General features: G+C 51.6%; 1 pseudogene; it reads right to left on the reverse strand.

The window, feature by feature from the left end:
- Positions 1-6,129: 6,129 nt before the first annotated feature.
- Positions 6,130-6,845, reverse strand: LOC141954880 (ran-specific GTPase-activating protein pseudogene; annotated as a pseudogene).
- Positions 6,846-11,011: the final 4,166 nt, after the last annotated feature.

An 11,011-nucleotide genomic window follows, 5' to 3' on the forward strand; every position in this document is an offset into this window, starting at 1 on the left:
TTTGGATGGCAAAGGATGTCAGGGTGCTCTCCAGAAAGAGAAGATCAGCGCAAATCCCCGATCCCCCAGAAATGATGGCAGGTCATCCAAATGGTTAAAAACCCCCAAATGCAACGCACGCAACAGCATCCGCCGTCCAAAGTGTTTCAGTGGTGCTTGTAACTGCTGCAGAGCTGCAGGCTGATGGCCCTGCTGTCCCTGTCACAGGACTCCGGCTGACAGCAATTACAAAGGCCCTTTTACCCCCTAGCTACCTACGCTCACGATCTGTCCTGAAAGTCAAATCACAATTACCTTTGAGAGAGGGTGGAAGCCGAGAGAAATGGGAAGTCAACGAGAAATGGCTGGAAGAAAGGAGGCACGCAAGTACCAAAGGAAGGAGCCGAGTTCTCCCGAAGGCCAGCTCAGCCCAACTGGCCTTCCCTGGCCCGCTTTTTGGGTAAAAAGCCCCTGGCCAGGTGACATCACAATTGCTGGGTGGGTGCTGCATCACTGCCCCTTTGTGACACGGGACGCACTGCAGCCACGCAGCTGCCACAGGCCCGGCACCTCCCGTAGCCAGCAGCTGGCAGCCCCTGGGCTTCCCCACGCACCGGGGAGGTGCCTCTTCACAGCTTTGCCTGCCACATTCGGGTTGCTGAGGGGTTTTTTACCACTCTTTGAGGTACAGGACTGTGCCCGTGAGACTCGTGCAGCAAAGCACCTGATCCGTTACCGGTTCACCTCCAACGACTTTCATCTGCCCCCAAGATACAGCCACAGGCTGACTCTGAACGAGCGCTACCAAAGAAACACCTCCAGCACCTGCGCTGGGTCGACCTTGGCTGGCTGCCCGGCCCCCACCCAGCTGCCCGTTTGCGGGCGGCTTTTTAGCATCCTCACGTTTTCTCCTGCCTCCAGGGTTTGTTAGCTTTCTATCAGCCACAGCTTTGCCAGATTCCCACTCAGGGTGGCTGGAGGCACTTTTGTTCCTGCCCCGCTCGGCTTAGGTAGCTTTGGGCTGTCCCCACACGGGACATCTGCTATCACAACATCTCCATGAAACTTGTATACAACTCTAAGACAATACTGCCAAAGAATTGGGAAAAAGAAAACCAAAACCCCAAAACACACCACAGAATCACAGAATCCCAGAATTGTCTAGGTTGGAAAAGACCTTGAAGATCGTCCAGTCCAACCATTGACCTAACACTGACAGTTCCCAACTACAGCATATCCCTAAGCGCTAAGTCAACTTTACTCTTAAACCCCTCCAGGGATGGGGACTCCACCACCTCCCTGGGCAGCCCATTCCAACGCCCAACAACCCGTTCTGTAAAGAAATGTTTCCTAATATCTAGTCTAAACCTTCCCTGGCGCAGCTTGAGGCCATTACCTCTTGTCCTATTACTTGTTACTTGATTAAAGAGACTCATCCCCCCTCTCTGCACCCTCCTTTCAGGTAGTTGCAGAGGGCCATGAGGTCTCCCCTCAGCCTCCTCTTCTCCAGACTAAACCCCCCCAGTTCCCTCAGCCGCTCCCCATCAGACCTGTGCTCCAGACCCTGCACCAGCTCCGTTGCCCTTCTCTGGACACGCTCGAGTCATTCAATGGCCTTTTTGTAGTGAGGGGCCCAAAACTAAACCCAGGAATCGAGGGGCGGCCTCACCAGTGCCGAGTACAGGGGCAAGATCCCTTCCCTGTCCCTGCTGGCCATGCTATTGCTGATACAAGCCAGGATGCCATTGGCCTTCTTGGCCACCTGGGCACACTGCTGGCTCCTGTTCAGCCGGCTGTCAATCAACACCCCCAGGTCCCTCTCTGACTGGCAGCTCTCCAGCCACTCCTCCCCAAGCCTGTAGCGCTGCTGGGGTTGTAGTGGCCCAAGGGCAGCACCCGGCATTTGGCCTTATTAAAACTCATACAGCTGGCCTTAGCCCATCACTCCAGCCTGTCCAAATCCGTCTGCAGAGCCTCCCTACCCTCGAGCAGATCAACACTCCCACCCAACTTGGTGTCGTCTGCAAACTTACGGAGGGTGCATTCGATCCCCTCATCTAGATCATCAATAAAGATGTTAAACAGGAGTGGCCCCAAAACCGAGCCCTGGGGGACACCACTCGTGACCGGCCGCCAACTGGATTTAACTCCGTTCACCACAACTCTTTGGGCCCGGCCATCCAACCAGTTTTTTACCCAGCGAAGCGTGTGCCCATCCAAGCCGCGAATAGTCAGTTTTGCCAGGAGAATGCTGTGGGAAACGGTGTCAAAGGCCTTACTAAAGTCAAGGTAGACAACGTCCACAGCCTTTCCCTCATCCAATAAGCGGGTCGCCCTGTCGTAGAAGGAGATCAGGTTTGTCAGGCAGGACCTGCCTTTCACAAACCCATGCTGACTAGGCCTGATCCCCTGGTTGTCCATTATATGACTTTTAATGGCACCCAAGATGACCTGCTCCATGACCTTCCCTGGCACCGAGGTCAGACTGACAGGTCTACAGTTACCTGGATCCTCCTTCCTGCCTTTCTTGTAGATGGGTGTCACATTTGCCACCCTCCAGTCCAGTGGGACCTCCCCAGTTAGCCATGACTTCAGGTAAATCATGGACAGCGGCTTGGCGAGCACATCTGCCAACTCCCTCAGCACCCTTGGGTGTAACCCATCCGGTCCCACAGACTTGTGTGCATCCAAGTGGTGTAGCAGGTCTCTGACCACCTCCTCTTCAACTGTGCTGACCTCAATCTGCTTCCCCTCCCCATCTCCCAGCTCATGAGGCTGGGTGTCCAGGGAACAGCCAGTTCCAGGGCTAAAGACTGAGGCAAAGTAAGCGTTGAGCACCTCAGCCTTTTCCTCATCCTTAGTTACCATGTTTCCCTCTGCATCCAGTAGGGGAGGGAGATTTTCTCTAATCCTCCTCTTGCTGTTGACGAATTTATAGAAAGATTTTTTGTTATCCTTAACAGCTGCAGCCAAGTTGAGCTCTAGCTGCGCTTTGGCTCTCCTAATGTTCTCCCTGCATAACTTCACTACGACTTCATAGTCTTCATGAGAGGCCTGGCCCCTCTTCCAAAGGCGATAGATTCTTCTTTTGTTCTTGAGATCCAGCCAAAGGTCCCTGTTTAGCCAGGCCGGTCTCCTTCCCCTCCTGCTTGTTTTCCGGCAGACGGGAACAGCCCGCTCCTGTGCCTTTATGACTTCGCTCTTGAAGTATGTCCAGCCTTCCTGGACTCCCATTTCCTTCAAGGCAGCCTCCCAAGGGATTTTGTTAACCGGTCTCTTGAACAGGTCAAAGTTCGCCCTCCGGAAGTCTAAGGTGGCAGTTTTACTAACCCCTCTCTTTGTTTCTCGAGGGATCAAAAATTCGATCATCTCATGATCGCTACACCCTAGACGGCCTCCAGACTTTACCTCCCCCACAAGCTCTTCCCTGTTCACAAGAAGCAGGTCCAGGAGGGCACCTTCCCTGGTCGGTTCACTCACCAGCTGTATGAGGAAGTTATCCTCCACACATTCCAGGAACCTCCTGGATTGTTCCTTCTCCGCTGTGTTGTGATCCCAGCAGATACCCGGGAGGTTAAAGTCCCCCACAAGAACAATGGCAAGTGACCACGAGATTTCTCCAAACTGTAGAAAGCTTCATCCACCTCACTGCTTTGGTTGGGAGGTCTATAGCAGACTCCCACAGCAAGATCTGCTTTATTGGCCCTTAACCTGATCCACACGCTCTCAACCCCGTTATCACTATACTTGATTTCCGAGCTCTCATAGCATTCTCTTACATATAGGGCCACTCCGCCACCTCTCCTTCCCTGTCTGTCCCTCCTGAAGAGCTTGTAGCCATCAATTGCTGCACTCCAGTCGTGTGAGGCATCCCACCACGTTTGTGTTATAGCTACTGTGTCATAGTTCTCGTGCTGCATTATGGCTTCAAGCTCACCCTGTTTGTTGCTCATACTGCGTGCATTGCTGTAGATGCACTTGAGATGAGCTAATGAATCCAACACCCTCTGGTGAGCACGGGCCCCATTCCCTACCAGACCCTTCTCAGGTGCTTCCACGGTTCCTGAACATCTTTCCCTTCTCTCAAATGAAGTGGCAGAGGGAGATCCCTCACCAGTCCACCATCCTTCAAGCTTTGGCACGTTTCCCTTAAGCTTGTTCCTAACACGCCCAGTTATCTCCCCGTCCCCCCTCATATCTAGTTTAAAGCCCTGTCAATAAGCCCTGCTAACTCCTGCCCAAGAATCCTTTTTCCCCTCAGGGACAGCTGCATCCCACCTTTCTCATTTGTCGCCAGCAGACCAGGTGCCCTATAAACCTCGCCATGGTCAAAGAACCCAAAATTCCGACGGTGGCACCAGTCTCTGAGCCATGTGTTAATCATATACGTTTTCCACCCTCTCTCAGTGGCTTTCCCTTCCACTTGAGGGATTGACGAAAACACGACCTGAGCTCCCGAGCCTTCAATTAACCACCCCAGTGCTCTGAAGTCCTTTTTGAGTGACTTAAGACTTCTTTCTACCACCTCATTGATACCTGCCTGGATAACCAATAAGGGGTAGTAATCAGAGGGCCGCACCAGACTAGCGATTTTCCTTTTAATATCTCTGACCCGAGCCCCAGGGAGGCAGCAGACCTCTATGGTATGGGTCTGGTCGACATATGGGCCCTCTGTACCCCTCAGAACAGAGTCACCCACTACAATTACCCTCCTTTTCTTCTTACTTGAAGAAGTCGTAAGTTTTGGGGCTGAGAGATAAGTGGTAGATGACTCACCAGGTGGGTCCTCATTTCCGTCTTCAGTTGGCTGGCCGTCTAGTTCCAACACCTCATACCTATTGTATAATGACAGCTGGGAAGGTGAGGAGGGTGGAGGAGGTTTTCGCTGGCCTTTCCGAGGAAGAACCTGACTCCATTCCCCCCTGCCCTCCACATGCCTTCCTTCTGCCTGGTGAGAGGAGGGGAGGGAGCCATGTATTTCTTGTAGAGCCTCTACCTGTTGTCTTTGACTCAGAGTGTGGCTCCACCAGTCAATCTCATTTTCGCACTCTTTGATCGTTCTTAACCTTTCTACCTCCTCCCTCAATTCAATCACCTGCCTGAGCAGATCGTTTACTTGATCACACCGCACACAGACGGTGTCTCTGACTCCCTCCGATTCTAGTGCCAGGCTCAGGCACTCTCGGCAAGCAGAGACCTGCACAGCCGCCTGTTTGTGCAGGACCTCTGTCTGAGTTCCCACATTCTTCATGACTTTGCCTCTGGGTCGTGTTGTGACCATGGTCCTTGGCCGGGAGAGAACCAACCCCTGTGTGCTGTTTGCCACACACGGCGCTCTCACTTCCCTGCAGAGCTGTTCCTTCCCTCCTCTCTCTCCGGTACTGATCAATTGCTTGCAGGGACCAAATGTACCTTGTCCAGTGGCAGGGTCTCAGCCCTGCCCTACAAGCTGCCTAGATGCACTCCTAGTCAAATACTACCTGATCTCCCTGAGCTCGGTCGCTGCCCTCCCACAGGGTTCTTATCACCGAATTAACGGTGGGTGGTGCTGGTTCCTCCCACGCTAACTCGGTAGCCCTCCCAGCTCGTTGCCGAGGGGTGGAGTGTGAGCTGGTCTCCTCGGGCGAGTGACCGTTGGTGTGTTTACACCTCGTTCAAAACAGGCGCCACCGGCCCTTGGCTCCGCCCACAGCCCACGCCGCCTCAGCTGCCCGCCCACCGGCTTGCCAGTCTCCTTAGAGCCGGCTAGCCACCTTTTGGTCTCCAAAAAGATTCAAAAGCCCCCCAAAAAAGCTCCTTTCCGGTCCCTTTTGCCGCGAATCCCCCCAGTGCGGGCTTACCTGCACTGGAGCTGGTCTCCTCGGCGAGTGACCAAAAATATAAAAAATAACAAATTTCACAAGTTTGTTTTATTCACTCTTTTGGATGACTATAAATAAGTGTTTCCACTATGGAAAAGAAAGTTAGCACAGTACATTTTCATGACTGGGGAATGGATTTTCTGAAGACATCTTCAAAAGGGCAAAAGCTTAGAAAAAACAATCTGAATGTTGAATTCAGTTCCTTATAAAGTCCCTTGTAAAAATTAATAAAAATAAAAAAAAAAAAAAAAAGAAAGAAGAAAGAAAGAAAAAAAGTAAGGGAAAAACTGCAAGGCCCAAGATGATTTATTGCTTTTCTTCAGTTTTTTCCTTGGTCTCTTTCTTCTCAGATTCTCTGCTCTCTTCCTTTACAGAAAGCTCTTCTAGTTTTTCAGCAACTTTATCAGCACTATCATTTTTGTCTGTGCCTGCTTTCTTTGCTCTCTTGTCTACTTCATTCCTGCATTCTTCAAATTTTGCCTTAAATTTCTGTGCATTCTCTGCATTTAAAAACCGGATTGCCGGAAGTTCAGGCTTGGGGCTTTCATCTGCAAAGTCAGCATGTGTGTTCCAGACCCGTGCCCTGTCGCTCCCAGCATTAGGCTTCAGCTCCATTAAGGGTGTGATATAACGGTTTGCACAGATTTTCAGGGTTTTATCCCTCCTCATGAGGAGGCGAATTGTTCCCTTCTCCTTGTGTTTTAGGAGTTTTACGTCACCAGTTCCTCGCTCTTTCCATTCTGGAAGGTCATTCTCAGACGCAAACCGGAATAGCTTTGCTCGCATCTTAAAAAGTTCTTCCTCATCCTCTTCCAGAGTTTTTATTTCTTGCTCAGGAAGGGAAACTATGGGCTCAAACTGAGGATCATGGTTAGAATCATCTGCATTTTCAGTAGAAGTATCATGCTCCTCATGTGTTTCCTTAGTGTCCGCCATGGGGCCGGGCTCGCTCCGCTCCGCTCGCCGTTGCCGCCTGCCCGCCGAGCTTCCTGCCGCGCGCCCCCGCCCCTCCCACCTTTACCTCATTCCCGCAGCCCGCGCCGCTGCTGCCGCAACCCTCCAAAAACCAGAACGGACAGTCCAGGTATTGACTCCCATTTCAAACAGGAGACTAAACAGAAAGTAACACAAAGCAAGTGGGAATGGGGACAGAAAACAGGAGGAAAAGGCCAGTCTCAGTGCTGGGGGGCTACATTTAAATTACACTGGATTCCTAAAACCTGATAGCTTGGGTAAACCGAAATTTCATCCAGGAAGGATCACAGCTGTGCTTGCCAGCGCTAAAACAATGGGCACGAGCCTCTGCATTTCTGCAGCCTCTAGGGAGAAACACCAACTAGGGACCCTTGAAGTTCCTGAATAGTAACACTAAACCACAAAGGACCAACTTTCTTGCTTCGGCTGTAGTAACAGTAGGACAGCAGCACAGGTCTGGAACTGTAGAGTGACGGCTAACATAAGAGCAAGACAACGAAGAAATATTCAAAGTATAAGCTTTCGGGCATCCTTTCCAAAAAAATCTTAAGTAATTTTAACTTTGCTGCTTTATCGTTCAGCAATAATTGGCAAGCTTTCCAGTGATTTATTCCTACCACACTAAGATCCAGGTTCTGCTTTGGAAAGCATACAGAAATATGTGTCTTTAAAACCAAACCAAACCAAACCAAACCAAACCCCTACACTTTAGACCAAGACCTGAGTTAGCTTTAAGAACAAAGCTAATTGTGTCTCCAACACCAGAAGCACGGGAGGCTGCGGTGCTTTTACGGTGAGAGAGAGAGAGGACTTGTACAGAGAGCTGCAAGGCTTCCAGCTCCCTATGGCTACTCACAGCCCCAGTCAGGTTCAGTCAGAGCACGCAAGAAGGGAATGGTTTTGCTTTGTCTTGCATTTACTTGAATTGGTTGTAACTAACACTAAGTCTTCCCCCCTACTCCAGGATTTTCCCTTTTTTTTTTATATATTTTTTGAGGCCTCTCTGTTAGCTTATGGTAAGATGCTACTTAGAAATGGAATACAGGCATGCCGGGGAGCACAGGAAGCTAAAAGGATGTTAACCTTCCTTATGAACGTGTGATTTGTTTGCATGCACATGCTAGTAAGCAAAAAGAGCTCTTTCTGAGTAATTAAACCTCATCTGAATGAGATCAACTACTATAAACGTGGTTCATATTAATGCATTACATGAACTGCTAGGCTCCCTGGGCCTGTTAAACTAACTCAACTAACTCACCATGAGAGGCGTTCATGTCCAGAAAGGAATGCGAGCCAACCAGTGATAGAATTACAGGTGTCGGATTTAGACCTCGTGGCTTTAGACCTACGTATAAGAAGTGTTCAACTTAAAGTTGACTGTATACTATTCCTCCTGCTCCGAGGACTGAGGTCTCCTGGACAGAGACACAAGCATCTCAAAAGCCTTGGAAATGAAGCTGTTGATTGTTGATTACCCAGTACTGACCCCTGGACGATACCTCTAGTTACTGGCCTCCAACTACACTTGGTGCCACTGAGCAGCGCCCTCTGGGCCCGGCCGTTCAGACCGTTTCAGTCCCCCTTGCTGTTGGCTCATACAGCCCATTTCTGTTCCAGTGACGTGAACTCCCTATTGAGAAGGAAGAGACTGGAAGACGGGCACCTGCGAGCACACAGCTTTCAAAATCCCACAACATAAACCTCCCACGCTGGGCATTTCCACCAATTGCCCCCAAGCCCCCAGAGAAGAGAACACCCCGTAAATTACACATGCAAGGCCAACAAGTGTTTTTAATTCTGGCTTTGGCTCCCAAAGGAGCAAAGCAGTCCCAAAAGCAAAAAAAGGATTAAGCTTCTTCCTCGAGGGACCTCTGGGCAGGCGGGCCAGCCGGCAGAGCTGTCCGAGTCTCTGGAAGGTCTCCCTGAGCTCTTCCTGGCTAGAGGCAGCACTGGGAGGAGGGACAGGGTGGGCTGCTGGTGCCCTTTGTGCAGCTTGGTCTCTGCTGGGGGCAGTTTTGGTGCTTCCTGGATTTCTTCTCCTCGTCCTTCCCGGATTTCTCCTCCTCCTCCTCCTCCTCCTCCTCCTCCTCCTCCTCTGCGGCACTGCAGAGATCAGATGTTGTGCTCTGCCCTCACGCAGGGCCACGATCTGCCCCTGTCACCACCACACTGCCCCGAGTGGTTGATTCACCTGTGTCTCTGGGGCACTGAAACCCTCCCCCTCCTCCTGCTCCTCCTCCTCCTCCTTGCTGAGGGGTCATATTCTGTGATTTCCACAGAGCGGCTGTGGAGATCATAGCCCCGCTGTGGGGATCTGCTCCGCTCTCTCCCCCTCGGCAGGGTTGATGCGAAGGGTTGGTCCTGATGTGGAGGACTTGCTCTGCTCCTTCTCCTCCTGCTCCTCCTGCTCACAGAGTGGTGGTAGTCCTCGTACTTCACGAACCGTCTCCGGAGATCATAGCCCCGCCGTGGGGATCTGCTCCGCTCTGTCCCCCTCGGCAGGGTTGACGCGGAGGGTTGATCCTGACGTGGAGGACTTGCTCTGCTCCTCCTCCTCCTGCTCCTCCTGCTCACAGAGTGGTGGCAGTCCCCGTACTCCACGAACCGTCTCCGGAGATCATAGCCCCGCCGTGGGGATCTGCTCTGGGCCCTTTCCCTGGCACCATTCCTCTGGCAGTGGGAAGAAGGGCTGGATCCGTGCTCCTCTTTGCTGTTGTCTTCTCGCACGGTGTGCGGCACACGGTCAAATGGCTGACAGCAGCTTTCCTCCTGAAAGGACCAGAACTGTGGGCAACCCCCAGAAGCTGTGGGAGGGGACAGCTAAGGGCCTCCCAAAGGCTCTCTGGGAGGGCTGCAAAGGCAGAGGGACCACAGGTGGAGAAACGGGATAGGTCCAGGTGGGATGCTTTCAGATGGAGCAGCGTTGCAGCTCTGAAGAAAGCTGCACTGTGGCAGGGCAGAGAGAGCAATGCCAAGGTCCCAGAAAGAAATCCACTGTCCATCTGGTGCCCTGACCCACGTCCCCAGACTTACCTGAGTCTGACGAGGCAGACCCTGTGGTCCCACAGAAGCCGCCTGCATGCTGCCAGCCGCCCACTGGCTCAGGAAGGAACGGGCATAGGAGACTGCCCATGAGGAAGAAGCCCTTTCTCCAAGTTCCAAATCCAAGCGCCTCCTCTTGGGTTCAGTCATTGTCTTGGAGCTGTTTCTACAACAGAGAAAAGACGTAACCGCGATTACAAGTCAGGGTCCGCAGTATCGTGTCTGGACTTCAGTGTGTAAACGTACCTCTTCTGTAACTTCTGCTTTGTTCCTGATTCTATTTTAGTTTACACTTACTGGTACAGATCACATGGACAGAATTGCTTTATGCTCCCGTCACTTTTAAATACTAATGCCAACTAAAAATTTTAAAAAGACCACCCTGTATAGCTTCAGCCGTGGTCTTCTCACCAGGTCTGCCTCTGGTGGAACAAGACCCCGCCTTTACACCCCCTACAGCCTCCGTTTCGTAGAACCATGGAATGGCTTGGGCTGGAAGGGTCCTTAAAGATCATCTAGTTCCAACCCTCCTGCCACGGGCAGGGACACCTTCCACTAGACCAGGTTGCCCAAAGCCCCGTCCAACCGGGCCTTCAACACTTCCAGGGAGCGGGCAGCCCCAAGCTCTCTAGACAACCGCTTCCAGTGTCTCACGACCATCACAGTAAAGAATTTCTTCCTTAGATCTGATCTAAATCTACCCTCTTGCAGTTTAAAATTGTTACCCCTCATCCTATCCCTACACCCCCTGACAAAGAGTCCCTCCCGTCTTTCCTGTAGGCCCCCTTTAAGCACGCTTCTCTACATGAGCCAGCTTCAGATAGCAGACAAGTAGCAGTTTACACCAGGGCAGCAACCTAAAGCCCACAAGGAGAGAGCAGGACTGATGGGGGGTAGTTCAGGTTTGACAGCGCTGAAGGACGCAGGAAGTAGTTGTCTCCCATGGCAGAAACACAGAAACAGAAAGAGGAGGAGAAGAAAAAAAGCAAAGCCAGGAAAAGGAGATGTATTCCGAACACATGTTAAGACTTGTTTTTACCTGACATAAAACAGTAAATAGGCTTGCTGACTGAGGACTGTGTCGATGTCACAACCACCCACAAAATCATCTTCCATCTCATACCACAGCCCATCGCTGGCCTGTAAAAAAGGCG

The sequence above is a fragment of the Strix uralensis genome, chromosome 26 (genome assembly GCF_047716275.1).
Source record: "Strix uralensis isolate ZFMK-TIS-50842 chromosome 26, bStrUra1, whole genome shotgun sequence".
NCBI classification, from domain to species: Eukaryota; Metazoa; Chordata; class Aves; order Strigiformes; family Strigidae; genus Strix; species Strix uralensis.